The sequence below is a fragment of the Ascidiella aspersa genome, chromosome 2, assembly GCF_963924565.1.
Source record: "Ascidiella aspersa chromosome 2, kaAscAspe10.2, whole genome shotgun sequence".
Taxonomy (NCBI): Eukaryota; Metazoa; Chordata; class Ascidiacea; order Phlebobranchia; family Ascidiidae; genus Ascidiella; species Ascidiella aspersa.
The window spans coordinates 22,898,657-22,912,222 of record NC_139448.1 but is presented as its reverse complement, the minus strand read 5'-3'; positions in this window follow the sequence as shown (position 1 = coordinate 22,912,222).

The following is a 13,566-nucleotide window of genomic DNA, read 5'->3' as shown; positions in this document are numbered from 1 at the left end:
AGTGTATGGGTTGCAACGGGTAGGCGCTGGCTTAAGGCGAGAGCCGACGGCTGCCTATACTGCTTAAGTCCCTTAATTGCACGTTACCGTAAGCTATACTTGTCACGACTAACACTAAAGAGCAGGCTGCTATAATACCTGTCCTCTACTTTTTGAACTCTAGAAAGAGTCACTGCACTCAGTCGATATTGCTCGTTGAGTAGGCTATCTGTATATTCACAAATCTCAGAATAAACGATAAAAGAACACTGTGATTCAAGCCGCTAGTATAAATTCCGAATAAAGCAGCATGAAACACGAAACGCCAGAAACCCTGCACTAGCCTACGTGTGGAATGACATCTAATTAAAAAACGCAGTGTAATGCATGATAATTAAAAGTGTTACAGACGCGGCACCAAAATCAATTTGGTGGCCTTGGGAAATTGCGTGGTTCGAAAGTGCAGAATTTTTTGCGTCGTTGCTCGCAACATCGCTTTGGTATTATTTCCGGAGAGTCTTGAACGACCTTCCGATCTCCCCGATATAGGCCTACGCCAAATTACAATACACATAGGCTAGTCATAGGGGATTGAATACAGAACAACCCGTTATTTAAAGGAACTGATGGGATCGGGGAAACCGGAAGGTCGATTTAAGACTCGCCGAAAAGAACACCAATTTTTTACCATGGCTTGGGCCGAGCATTCACTGTTAAAACAGGCTTTAAATCTGTAGTTTTAAACAATATGAAAAACACTATTATGTTCTCAATACGCAAACTATTAAATCGAAAGTTTTGCTAGATGTTTAGGCCTAATGTTGGTATGCTGGTTGGAGCAAGATGCACGATAGGTGCTAACAGAGAGGCGTAGACTGCCTCAAGATTTCGCATTGAAACTTGCGGCGGTAAATACACCCTATTGACACTTAATTATTAGGCGAAGCTTATCGCAAAGTAATTGGTCGCCCGAAAAAAAGCTAACGCCGCATTGAAAGCAAGCATTATAAATGAGTCGCCGATATTCTGCTTTAAACATCTCTACTCGCAATGCTTCCCTCCGTTAATTGTACGGTGGGTGAAACTTTATTCACGGCCTTACCTCTTTGTGTATTACCGCGACAATACGATGAAATACGATGAAATACGATTTGGAGAATATTGGAAAAATCGTATTTCGAGAATATTTGCTATTTGCACCTGTTCTGTATGTTACTCCAATCCAACATATCAACACACAATTATAAGTTGGGTATAATAATATAATAACTTATGGCTTTGAAGCGAAAGGGGTTCAAATATGGCGTAGATTTTGGGAAATGATCGAAACATATATTTGATCAATAAAAATTTACGTAGATAATGCTTACGGCCATGTTATTACATTTTGGTCAGCTAGCATGTTTAAAAAGCCAATATTTTCATTCTCTCTAAGTGATTTAACGTCTATGGTTTGCTATACTTTTTCCAACTTTTACTGGGTAGATTTTTTTACCATGCCTTGGTCTGAGCATCACTGTTGAAACAGAGTTTAAATCTGTAGTTTTGAGCAATATGCAAACACGTTTATGTGCCTAATAAGCCACGTTTTATATTGAAAGTTTTGCCGATTTAAATCCAATAAACGCAAGATTTATTTATTTATGACGCCATGTTATGACGTAGCTTTGTAACGTCGTCGTTAAGAATTGCGTTAAACTTAAGCTTTTTGTTGTTGCGGCCCTTGTATAATTATATTTGTTTAGGCCTGGTGTTGATATGTTTGAATGGTGCAACAATTACAACAGGTGCTAACAGAGATGTGTCCACTGCCTCAAGGATTCGCATTTAAATTTGCGGTGTTAAAATATTTTGTGTTGTAAAAGCAATAGGTTTTTATACTTAGAGGCCTCTTTATGAAAGGCAAGTCGCATGCGCCTAGTTTTACTAGGCAAGCCACTTCGAACAAAAACGTTGCATGCGCAGGACAATGAGGCACAGCAGGGATGCCAGCAGCCGCCTCGTCGCGACGCGAGCTGAATAAAGCAAGTGAATGAAAGCATTCTGTATTGAACTTTTTCTGCCGCTAGGTAGTAGTAGATAGCTGTTATGAACTAAAACGATGACGTAACACTTTTGTTTTTTGTCACCCAATTGGAGGTGCCTAGGGGTGCAGCCTCATAAACCTCCGCACCTTCATACCACTCTACGCCATGTCTGAAAATATGAAACTTCTACGATGTTCACTTTTTCTATAATGCTCTGGACAAAAATCGGTCTGAAACATGCCATAGCAAACCATATGTAACCAAAAAAAAAACTAGACGGGAGTGCGGTTGTTGTATATTTTGTCAGGGGTTATATTTTCAGGGCTTAGTGTTTATTTTCAATTTTTACTTTATTTTATTTTTTTAATATTTTGTATTGTGTACTTTATATTATATATTTTGTTTTTTATTTTCCTTAACTTGTTTCTGCAAGCAAAAACAGATATGGGCCGAAAACTTCCCACTTAAAATATGCCTTTGATGTGAAAAGGGTTCAAATATGGCGTAGAATTTGGGGAATGATCGAATCATATATTAGATAAATAGAATTTACGTAGATAATGCGTATGATCATTTTATTAAATTTTGACCAGCTTACGTGTTTGAAAAGCAAATATTATTATTCTCTTAAAGACTAAAAATGGTTTGCTATACTTTTGCCAAATTTTACTCGGTAATTTTTTACCATGGCTTGGGTCGAGCAATCACTGTTAAAACAGGCTTTAAATCTGTCGTTTCAAACAATATGAAAAACACTATTATGTGCCTAATACGCAAACTATTAAATCGAAAGTTTTGCTAGATATGTTTAGGCCTGATGTTGGTATGCTGGTTGGAGCAAGATGCACAACAGGTGCTAACAGAGAGGCGTAGACTGCCTCAAGATTTCGCATTTAAATTTGCGGCGGTGAATACACCCTATTTGACACTTAGGCGAAGCTTATCGCGAAGTAATTGGTCGCCCGAAAAAATGCTCACGCCGCATTTAAAGCAAGCATTATAAATGTGTCGCCGATATTCTGCCTTGAACATCCCTACTCGAAATGCTTCCCTCCGTTAATTGTACGGTGGGTGAAACTTTATTCACGGCCTTACCTCTTTGTGTATTACCGCGACAATACGATGAAATACGATTTGGAAAATATTTGCTATTTGCACCTGTTCTGTATGTTACTCCAATCCAACATATCCACACATAATTATAAGTTGTGTATAATAATAATATAATAACTTATGGCTTTGAAGCGAAAACGGTTCAAATATGGCGTAGATTTTGGCAAATGATCGAAACATACATTTGATCAATAAAAATTTACGTAGATAATGCTTACGGCCATGTTATTACATTTTGGTCAGCTAGCATGTTTAAAAAGTCAATATTTTCATTCTCTCTAAATGTTTTAACGTCTATGGTTTGCTATACTTTTTCCAACTTTTACTGGGTAAATTTTTACCATGCCTTGGTCTGAGCAATCACTGTTGAAACAGAGTTTAAATCTGTAGTTTTGAGCAATATGCAAACACGTTTATGTGCCTAATAAGCTACGTTTTATATTGAAAGTTTTGCCAATTTAAATCCAATAAACGCAAGATTTATTTATTTATGACGCCATGTTATGACGTAGCTTTGTAACGTCGTCGTTAAGAATGCGTTAAACTTAAGCTTTTTGTTGTTGCGGCCCTTGTATAATTATATTTGCTTAGACCTGGTGTTGATATGTTTGAATGGTGCAACAATTACAACAGGTGCTAACAGAGATGTGTACACTGCCTGTAGGATTCGCATTTAAATTTGCGGTGGTAAAATATTTTGTGTTGTAAGAGCAATAGGTTTTTTTACTTAGAGAGGCCTCTTTATGAAAGGCAAGTCGCATGTGCATAGTTTTACTAGGCAAGCCACTTCCAACACAAATGTTGCACGCGCGGGACAATAAAGCGCAGCAGGGATGCCAGCAGCCGCCTCGTCGCGACGCAAGCTGTATAAAGCAAGTGATATGAAAGCATTCTGTATTGAAGTTTTTCTGCCGCTAGGTAGTAGTAGATAGCTGTTATGAACTAAACAGATGACATAACCCTTTGTTTTTTGTTCCCCAATTGGAGGTGCCTAGGGGTGCAGCCTCATAAACCTCTACACAGCACCTTATACCACTCTACGCCATGTCTGAAAATTTGAAAGTTCTACGATGTTCACTTTTTCTATAATGCTCTGGACAAAAATCGGTCTGAAACATGCCATAGCGGGGGTGCGGTTGTTGTATATTTTGTCAGGGGGTATATTTTCAGGGCTTAGTGTTTATTTTCAATTTTTATTTTATTTTTTTTATTTTATTTTATTTATTATTATTATTTTTTTTAATATTTTGTATTGTGTACTTTATATTATATATTTTGTTTTTTATTTTCCTTAACTTGTTTCTGCAAGCAAAAACAGATATGGGCCGAAAACTTCCCCACTTAACTTATGCCTTTGATGCGAAAGGGGTTCAAATATGGCGTAGAATTTGGGCAATGATCATAACATATATTTGATAAATAGAATTTACGTAGATAATGTGTATGGCCATTTTATTACATTTTGGCCAGCTTACGTGTTTGAAAAGCAAATATTATCATTCTCCTAAAGACTTAAAATGGTTTAACGCCTATGGTTTGCAATACTTATGCAAACTTTTACTCGGTAAATTTTTACCATGGCTTGGTCCGAGCAATCACTGTTAAAACAGACTTTAAATCTGTAGTTTCAAACAATATGAAAAACACTATTATGTGCTCAATACGCAAACTATTAAATCGAAAGTTTTGCTAGTTGTTTAGGCCTGATATTGGTATGTTGGTTGGAGCAACATGCAAAACAGGTGCTAACAGAGAGGCGTACACTGCCTTAAGATTTCGCATTTAAATTTGCGGCGGTAAATACACCCTATTGACACTTGATTATTAGGCGAAGCTTTTCATTATAAATGTGTCGCCGATATTCTGCCTTGAACATCCCTACTCGAAATGCTTCCCTCCGTTAATTGTACGGTGGGTGAAACTTTATTCACGGCCTTACCTCTTTGTGTATTACCGCGACAATACGATGAAATACGATTTGAAGAATATTGGAAAAATCGTATTTGGAGAATATTTGCTATTTGCACCTGTTCTGTATGTTACTCCAATCCAACATATCTACACACAATTATAAGTTGTGTATAATAATATAATAACTTATGGCTTTGAAGCGAAGGGGGTTCAAATATGGCGTAGATTTTGGCAAATGATCGAAACATACATTTGATCAATAAAAATTTACGTAGATAATGCTTACGGCCATGTTATTACATTTTGGTCAGCTAGCATGTTTAAAAAGTCAATATTTTCATTCTCTCTAAATGATTTAACGTCTATGGTTTGCTATACTTTTTCCATCTTTTACTGTGTAAATTTTTACCATGCCTTGGTCTGAGCAATCACTGTTGAAACAGAGTTTAAATCTGTAGTTTTGAGCAATATGCAAACACGTTTATGTGCCTAATAAGCCACGTTTTATATTGAAAGTTTTGCCAATTTAAATCCAATAAACGCAAGATTTATTTATTTATGACGCCATGTTATGACGTAGCTTTGTAACGTCGTCGTTAAGAATGCGTTAAACTTAAGCTTTTTGTTGTTGCGGCCCTTGTATAATTATATTTGCTTAGACCTGGTGTTGATATGTTTGAATGGTGCAACAATTACAACATGTGCTAACAGAGATGTGTACACTGCCTGTAGGATTCGCATTTAAATTTGCGGTGGTAAAATATTTTGTGTTGTAAGAGCAATAGGTTTTTTTACTTAGAGAGGCCTCTTTATGAAAGGCAAGTCGCATGTGCATAGTTTTACTAGGCAAGCCATTTCCAACACAAATGTTGCACGCGCGGGACAATAGGGCGCAGCAGGGATGCCAGCAGCCGCCTCGTCGCGACGCGAGCTGGACAAAGCAAGCGAATATGAACGAATTCTGTATGAAAGTTTTTCTGCTGCTAGATGGCTGTCGTTAGCTACAAAGTGCTAAAACGCAATATTTCAGGTTTTTACCCCCCAAGCAAAGGCCCCTGGGAGTGCAGCCTCATAAACTTTTACAAAGCACCTACATACCACTCTACGCCATGTCTGAAAATTTGAAGGTTCTACGATGTCTACTTTTTCTATAAAGCTTCGGACAAAACTCGGTCTGAAACATACCATAGGAAACCAAAAAAGAATAGCGGCAAAAACAATATATGTCCCGAAAATAAATTTTCGGCCCATATAAATAGCGGCAAAAACAAGATATGTCCCGAAAATAAATTTTCGGCCCATATAATAACGGCAAAAACAAGATATGTCCCGAAAATAAATTTTCGGCCCATATAAAAAAACGGCAAAAACAAAATGTGTCCCGAAAATAAATTTTCGGCCCATATAATAACGGCAAAATCAAGATATGTCCCGAAAATAATTTTTCGGCCCATATAATTCGAGCAAAAACAAAATATGTCCCGAAAATAAATTTTCGGCCCATATAATTCGAGCAAAAACAAGCTTTGTCCCGAAAATAAATTTTCGGCCTGGTTATTCTACCATAAAATGCGCCTTGCATGCTCTGATTTTAAATTGAAACTTAAGGGGTCCTGACTTTAATACGAGAAGGTCTTGTAAGACGGCAGAAGCAATACTACAGAACATAAATGAGCGTAATTAAATGTTTGGAGCTAATATAAAATAATTTCAAACGCCATAATGATGTAATTTTAGGTATGATTTTTTCGTCGTGGGGAAGTTTAATTTTTCAATCCCGTTTGCCGAGAGTGAAAAAATCCGGAAAAAAGAGGAACCCTACTGGGGTTTAAGGTCAGGTAAAAATTTTTAAAGATCTAATTCCGGTCATTCAGGTCTCAATCCGACGGGTTTATGACTTATTCCAATTTAGACGGTATTACAACTATTAGGTACGCAGATAGCAAATCGATCGAGCTAAAAAACTTCATTCCGTAAAGATTGTAAGTAAAGTCACGCAGGAAAGGCATTAGGTAAGTGTCTTTAACAGTGGCTAAATTAAGGCTACGATAATCGCCAACGCATTGTATTTTGATGATCTTATGCCAACGTTGAACCAGAAGCTACACAGCACCAAAGCGCTAGCACAAAAACAATAAAGTAAAAATAAACGTATTTACGACCAAAATTTTGAAAAAAAAATTACCACAATACTAATACTGGCCTATACTTTCTGAATATAAAAAAAAATATAAAAATTATGAAAAATATTAATATTCAATATTAACATTCGTCATAAATGACAAGATGAAAAAAATTCCGCACCGTTTAATTAACAAATTGTTGTAGACCTTGATCGCACCTTTCCAGTGATACCACACTCGATGCCACTAGTATGGGGCATAAGGGTTTAAATCGACGATAACCGATATTAATATTCATAATATATCGCGATAATTTTTAAACGTCTGTAGCATCCTCAATTCGAGATGGAATCGAGCGAAATTTCGCCACGGCGCTTTAGATTATCCTATCTGGCCAAAGAAAGAAAAATTTTCAAAAAATTCAAAGATTAAAAAATTCCATATTTATCACTGAATATGAACAATATCGCGATTTTGTTTTTGTTTTTTGTTTTTTTAGCATCCTCAATTCGAGATGGAATCGAATCACAACCGATCGGTTTGTATTTTTGAAGATAGTTTCCACAAATATAAAATATATATTACACTTATTTCCAAATATTAACAGAAATAAGCTAACATACTTTTAAATTTGGGTTATTGTTAATTGTTGTAAAGCCAATTGGATTGTTTTTCATATTTTTTGGCAATTTTTTAAACAAATTAAAAGTTTATAAATAGAATCTTACCAAATATTTGTTCATCGCTTGTTGTATTTAACATTGTTTGCAAAACCATAGTTCTTCGTTGTTTACAATTGCTCCTCGAGGAACGTGTGTTTGAACACATTCCCTGTGGAACCACTCCTTACAACTGCTGCATTCTATTAAGAAAAGCGCTCTGTTATCGGCTAATCTACAATTACAGTAAATGTTAGTCTGTAAAGCTAAAGGTTTTCTTTGTAAGCCTGATCTACTCCTACGCGTAAAAAAGGGAGCAACAGTTCGATTCAAAATGATTTTCTGAATTTCACTGCGCAATGTTACCTCTTTAAATATTACCTGTTCTGGTTTGATGTCCGAAAGTACCGCAACTGCAAAGGCTATAGCAAAAGGACCACAATTAGAACTTCCCCTTTGTTTGGATACCTTTGGAAATTCAAATTCAATGTTTTTATTATTTTTAAAGTAGACAAGTTTTGACAATTTGAATAGATCGTCCGAACTATATTCGCTATAACAACTGTCGTAAATTTGTACAGCATTACCCTTTGTTGAAAAAATGTTAGATGCCGTTACCCAATGGTTTGAATGAACATTTAAAATTTGAACAAACTTTCCGACAGGAGAATGTACTGAAGGAAAATGAAACGGAGTTTCATAAGCATGAATGCTTTGTAGCCCTCCAATTTGGGGGAATTGTGTTGCCATTATATTCATTAATGAATCAATATGCTTGTCGCTTAGCCAAGTGTCTTTTGACATTAATTCCTTATGATCAGTTTGATCTATGCTATAACTAGGTTGATATTTTACACCACAACAACGGCGTCCCCAAGAACTAACAGGCAAATTGGAATTACAATCGTGGTCCTTATTCGTGTTTTTGATCGTTAGTTTTCCGCGCTTTTTCGGACTAGAGCTTCTCAAGTCCTTTGAAGGAGCTTGAAGATACTTTCCAACCGTCCTATCTGGCCCGGTGGTTCTGGGTTTTTTAGCCCAGCTTTCCTCCTCCTGTGGCTGGGCGACTGTTCTTTTACGCTTGGACTTTTGCGCCAGTCTTATATTATCTTTGAACTCGCGAACTAATGCAACGCTCTGATCATTGTACACTTTTGCGAACTCAGCGACGTTACAAAACCGCTTTCCGAAGCACCGCGTTCGCTTTAATTCTTGCTGACTTTTCTCCATAACGCCTTGCGTCCTGTTGTCTTTAGATAAATTTTGCTCTTCACTTTTAGATACTCGTTCGAAAAATTCTGACGCGCGTTTGTACGACTCGTCGTTTCCAGGCCGCCCCAAATCGCTTAGCAACAGCCCTGTCCACAGCGCAATTTTCGGCAAGCAATTGTTCGTAAATTTTACAAAAAATTCAGGACAATAAAACTCGTTTTGTCCACACGCCTTTTGCATTTTGACTGCCTGTCTTGCTCTGCTAAGAGTCTTATCTAAATAAGCAACAAAAGGGTTTGTTGAAATGGTGTCTGATTCGGTGTTTTCAAGTGCGTTTTCCCCCGTATCTCTTTCGGTCAGAACGAATGGTTTAGAAATATCATCTTTGCGTTCAATTTGACATTTTAACCATTTCCAGCTGATTTTAACCTGGATGTCATTTTTAGATGTAAATAAAATCACCATGTGATACAAAATATTGCTTCTTAGCAACGGTGGTCGATGCAGCTGGCTTTCTCGCTGCCATGGTTTTCCACTCTCCGCCCTTCGACTTTAAGAAACATATGTTCCAATTAGCATAAAGTGGAACTAATTTGTTATCTGAAAACATACCTCATTTGTGGAAAAACCAAATTCCAGCATCGACGAAACAGGGGTCCTACCTCTTAGTGCCTTCGGAAAGGTCTGCAAATATAAAGCTTATCATAACATATTTGCGAAAAAGATAGGTAAAATATATTTGCTTCACTTACCACAGACAAAGCCCCATCTTGTTTGGTGTGCACGACACCAACCACCTTGGTCGCTTTGTGACACACCTGAAATAAAGATAAAAATATGTAAGTTTATAATGATCCTGTTTTATGTATAATTAGGCGTTTTTTATACATTAAGGCTAAGCAATGGCATTAAATAAACACCACATATACATGCACATATTCTCACCTCCGTTGTGGGAAGAGCCGGGAAGTTGCTGAGGGTCCACAACAGGGGGGTCGGGACAGCTTTCTTCTCCTCCGCCAAGCTCCTGGTGACTCTCTCTTCAACCTGTAAAAAATAAACACGGAGAGCACTCAAGGAAATATGGAGTTTGTCGGACCACTTCCCATTTGCGAAGGGGACGTCCAGGCCGAGGAACTCCGCCCCTTCTTCTTCGACGCTGATCCTCATCGCGCTGTTCAACTGCTGCACCATGCAGCCCTGGGGCGTCAACTGGGGCAGCACTCCGGTGTGAAAGATCTAAGTGCAACAAATTACAATGATAAGTTGTATATGAAACTGTCTACACACTAAAACTACGCACTAATGGACATATAACAACCTTCGCTCCTGGATACAACACTTTAGTGAGGCGGATTAGCGCTCTTGTATCCTCCAAGATCTTAGAAATAAGTCTAAAAGGAAATATAGTGAAAATAAATAAGTGTATAGGGTAAACTTATAAAACATTATGAAACAATACCTCGAAGGATAGGCTGATGCTTCCTCCGGGCTGCTGTTGACCACGTCGTTAGTGCCAAGGCCAATAACGACGGCAGCAACTCCATCCAGTATTCGACTGTTTGACAGCTCGGTAATACCCTGGTGGTACCACCCGGAATACTGAGGCCACACACGTCGAATGCAAAGTTCGGCAAAGGCCTTACGAGGCAGGGCTCAACCAAGTTCCGAGCATTGTTGTCGGAAACATAGAGGAGCCGTTTGCGGGAGCTCGGTAAAGGAACCTTCCAGCTCACTTGCTTCCCGCAAATTCCTCTGCCATAGGACTTCACTGGAGGCCGAATACCTTTAACTAAGGCTCTAACCTGTGATAAACAACAGGATGTAAGCTACTTTTAAAATATAAATTACTTTAAGAAAAAAATAATACAAATTTTAATTTACTCTTACCTTGCTCCAGCGGAAAGTACCTTCGTCGGTTTGAAAATACATTTTTTGTACTGTAAATAAGGACTTTGAATATTTTGACAGAATAGTTGTACTGTAGAGATTGTCTTGAAGACTAGAATTAGAACGTGCTTACACACGCGTTATATGGAAGGCGTCTCGTTGATTGCTTGAGCCATTGGTTACAGGCGCTTGAGCCCGAGCGGGCCGATCAGTGGTTTATGCCGACAATTCTAACAAACAAATTAAAAACTGGTAAACAACTTCGGAGTAAACAACTTTTTGGTAAACAAGTTTCTGGTAAACAACTATTTACAACTCTCAAACAATGAAATACATTTAGAAGATGTGTAATACAATTCAAAGATTAACATAAATTTCCTTTGGTGGGATATACTGAACTGTTTTGGATGTATAGAAAAGTCCAAAATGTTATTTAAAAATATGATTTTTTACATTTTAGGAGATGGCCGAGATGTCGTATTCCTGCCAAAACCTGTTAGTAAGCTACAGTGGAGTAAGCAAGTTTGAATTATTAAATTACAACTATAATGCACGTTTAACTTGACAAAAAAATTGCGGAATATGCCATCTAGCGCACATTAACCTGGAATACTAAGAGTTGAAGCAACAGCTATCATTGAAGTGTTTTCACCAAAACAATTTCTGCTCATGTCGATCTTGTTTTATAAAATAACTGCGCATTAGTTTTTTAATACTAAAACAAATTGACAGCGAAACAGGGTTTAAAGATAGTAACATTCTAGGACCTTTTTTCGGTTTACATGGTTGGCACGAGCAGTTGTGCGAAAAGATAATAGATCCTTTAACACGAGAACAATGGTCTGACGCAGAGACTTCTAAAAGCTTCACGAAAGACAATGAATGCGAGGATGTGGTTCGAACAAAGCCATGTTTCTTTGACACTACATTCACGGATGAAGGTTTTAGAATAAAGCGCCGTGTAGAAGTTTAAAAAATTATCGCGATATGTTATGAATATTAATATCGGTTATCGTCGATTTAAACCCTTATGCCCCATACTAGTGGCATCGAGTGTGGTATCACTGGAAAGGTGCGATCAAGGTCTACAACAATTTGTTACTTAAACGGTGCGGAATTGAAAATTTAATCTTTTTTGGGGGGTGTTTTGCTGGGAGCAAAAATCGCGATATTGTTCATATTCAGTGATAAATATGGAATTTTTTAATCTTTGAATTTTTTGAAAAATTTTCTTTCTTTGGCCAGATAGGATAGTCTAAAGCGCCGTGGCGAAATTTCGTTCGATTCCATCTCGAATTGAGGATGCTACAGACGTTTAAAAATTATCGCGATATGTTATGAATATTAATATCGGTTATCGTCGATTTAAACCCTTATGCCCCATACTAGTGACATCGAGTGTGGTATCACTGGAAAGGTGCGATCAAGGTCTACAACAATTTGTTAATTAAACGGTGCGGAATTGAAAATTTAATGTTTTTTGGGGGGTGTTTTGCTGGGAGCAAAAATCGCGATATTGTTCATATTCAGTGATAAATATGGAATTTTTTAATCTTTGAATTTTTTGAAAATTTTTCTTTCTTTGGCCAGATAGGATAGTCTAAAGCGCCGTGGCGAAATTTCGTTCGATTCCATCTCGAATTGAGGATGCTACAGACGTTTAAAAATTATCGCGATATGTTATGAATATTAATATCGGTTATCGTCGATTTAAACCCTTATGCCCCATACTAGTTGCATCGAGTGTGGTATCACTGGAAAGGTGCAATCAAGGTCTACAACAATTTGTTAATTAAACGGTGCGGAAATTTTTTCATCTTGTCATTTATGACGAATATTAATATTGAATATTAATATTTTTCATAATTTTTATATTTTTTTTATATTCAGAAAGTATAGGCCAGTATTAGTATTGTGGTATAATTTTTTTTTCAAAATTTTGGTCGTAAATACGTTTATTTTTACTTTATTGTTTTTGTGCTAGCGCTTTGGTGCTGTGTAGCTTCTGGTCAACGTTGATGTGGTTCCTAGTTTGATCGTATGGCTGTAGTTCTCCAGTTTTAACCCAAAATAAAGAACTAAATAATACCTAACAATCATTATTATTTGATGTATTAGTGGGGGATTGCGCAGGCCATATTATCATGTAAGACCGGAATCTGTCTGCGGGCCGATCAAAATCCCGTCCGGATCCGGCCCGAGGGCCGTATGTTCCCGCCCCTGCTGTAAACATTGGGTGGTATACAATAAACGTGATCATAATATAAAATACCCGATAAATGCCATAGTGACTTAAAAGGTGCATGCCTTGAGGTTAGTTTACAACTTATTTGGGTTCTGGTCTGTAGAATCGTACCACTTTTTTACAGTAACGAAACGAGTTCAAAATGGGAATTGCAAGCAAGAAACAACTATGGTAGAATAACTATAATAACTAGACGGGGGTGCGGTTGTTGTATATTTTGTCAGGGGATATATTTTCAGGGCTTAGTGTTTATTTTCAATTTTTACTTTATTTTAATTTTTTTTTTTTTAATTTTTTTTTTAATATTTTGTATTGTGTACTTTATATTATATATTTTGTTTTTCATTTTCCTTAACTTGTTTCTGCAAGCAAAAACAGATATGGGCCGAAAACTTCCCCACTTAAAA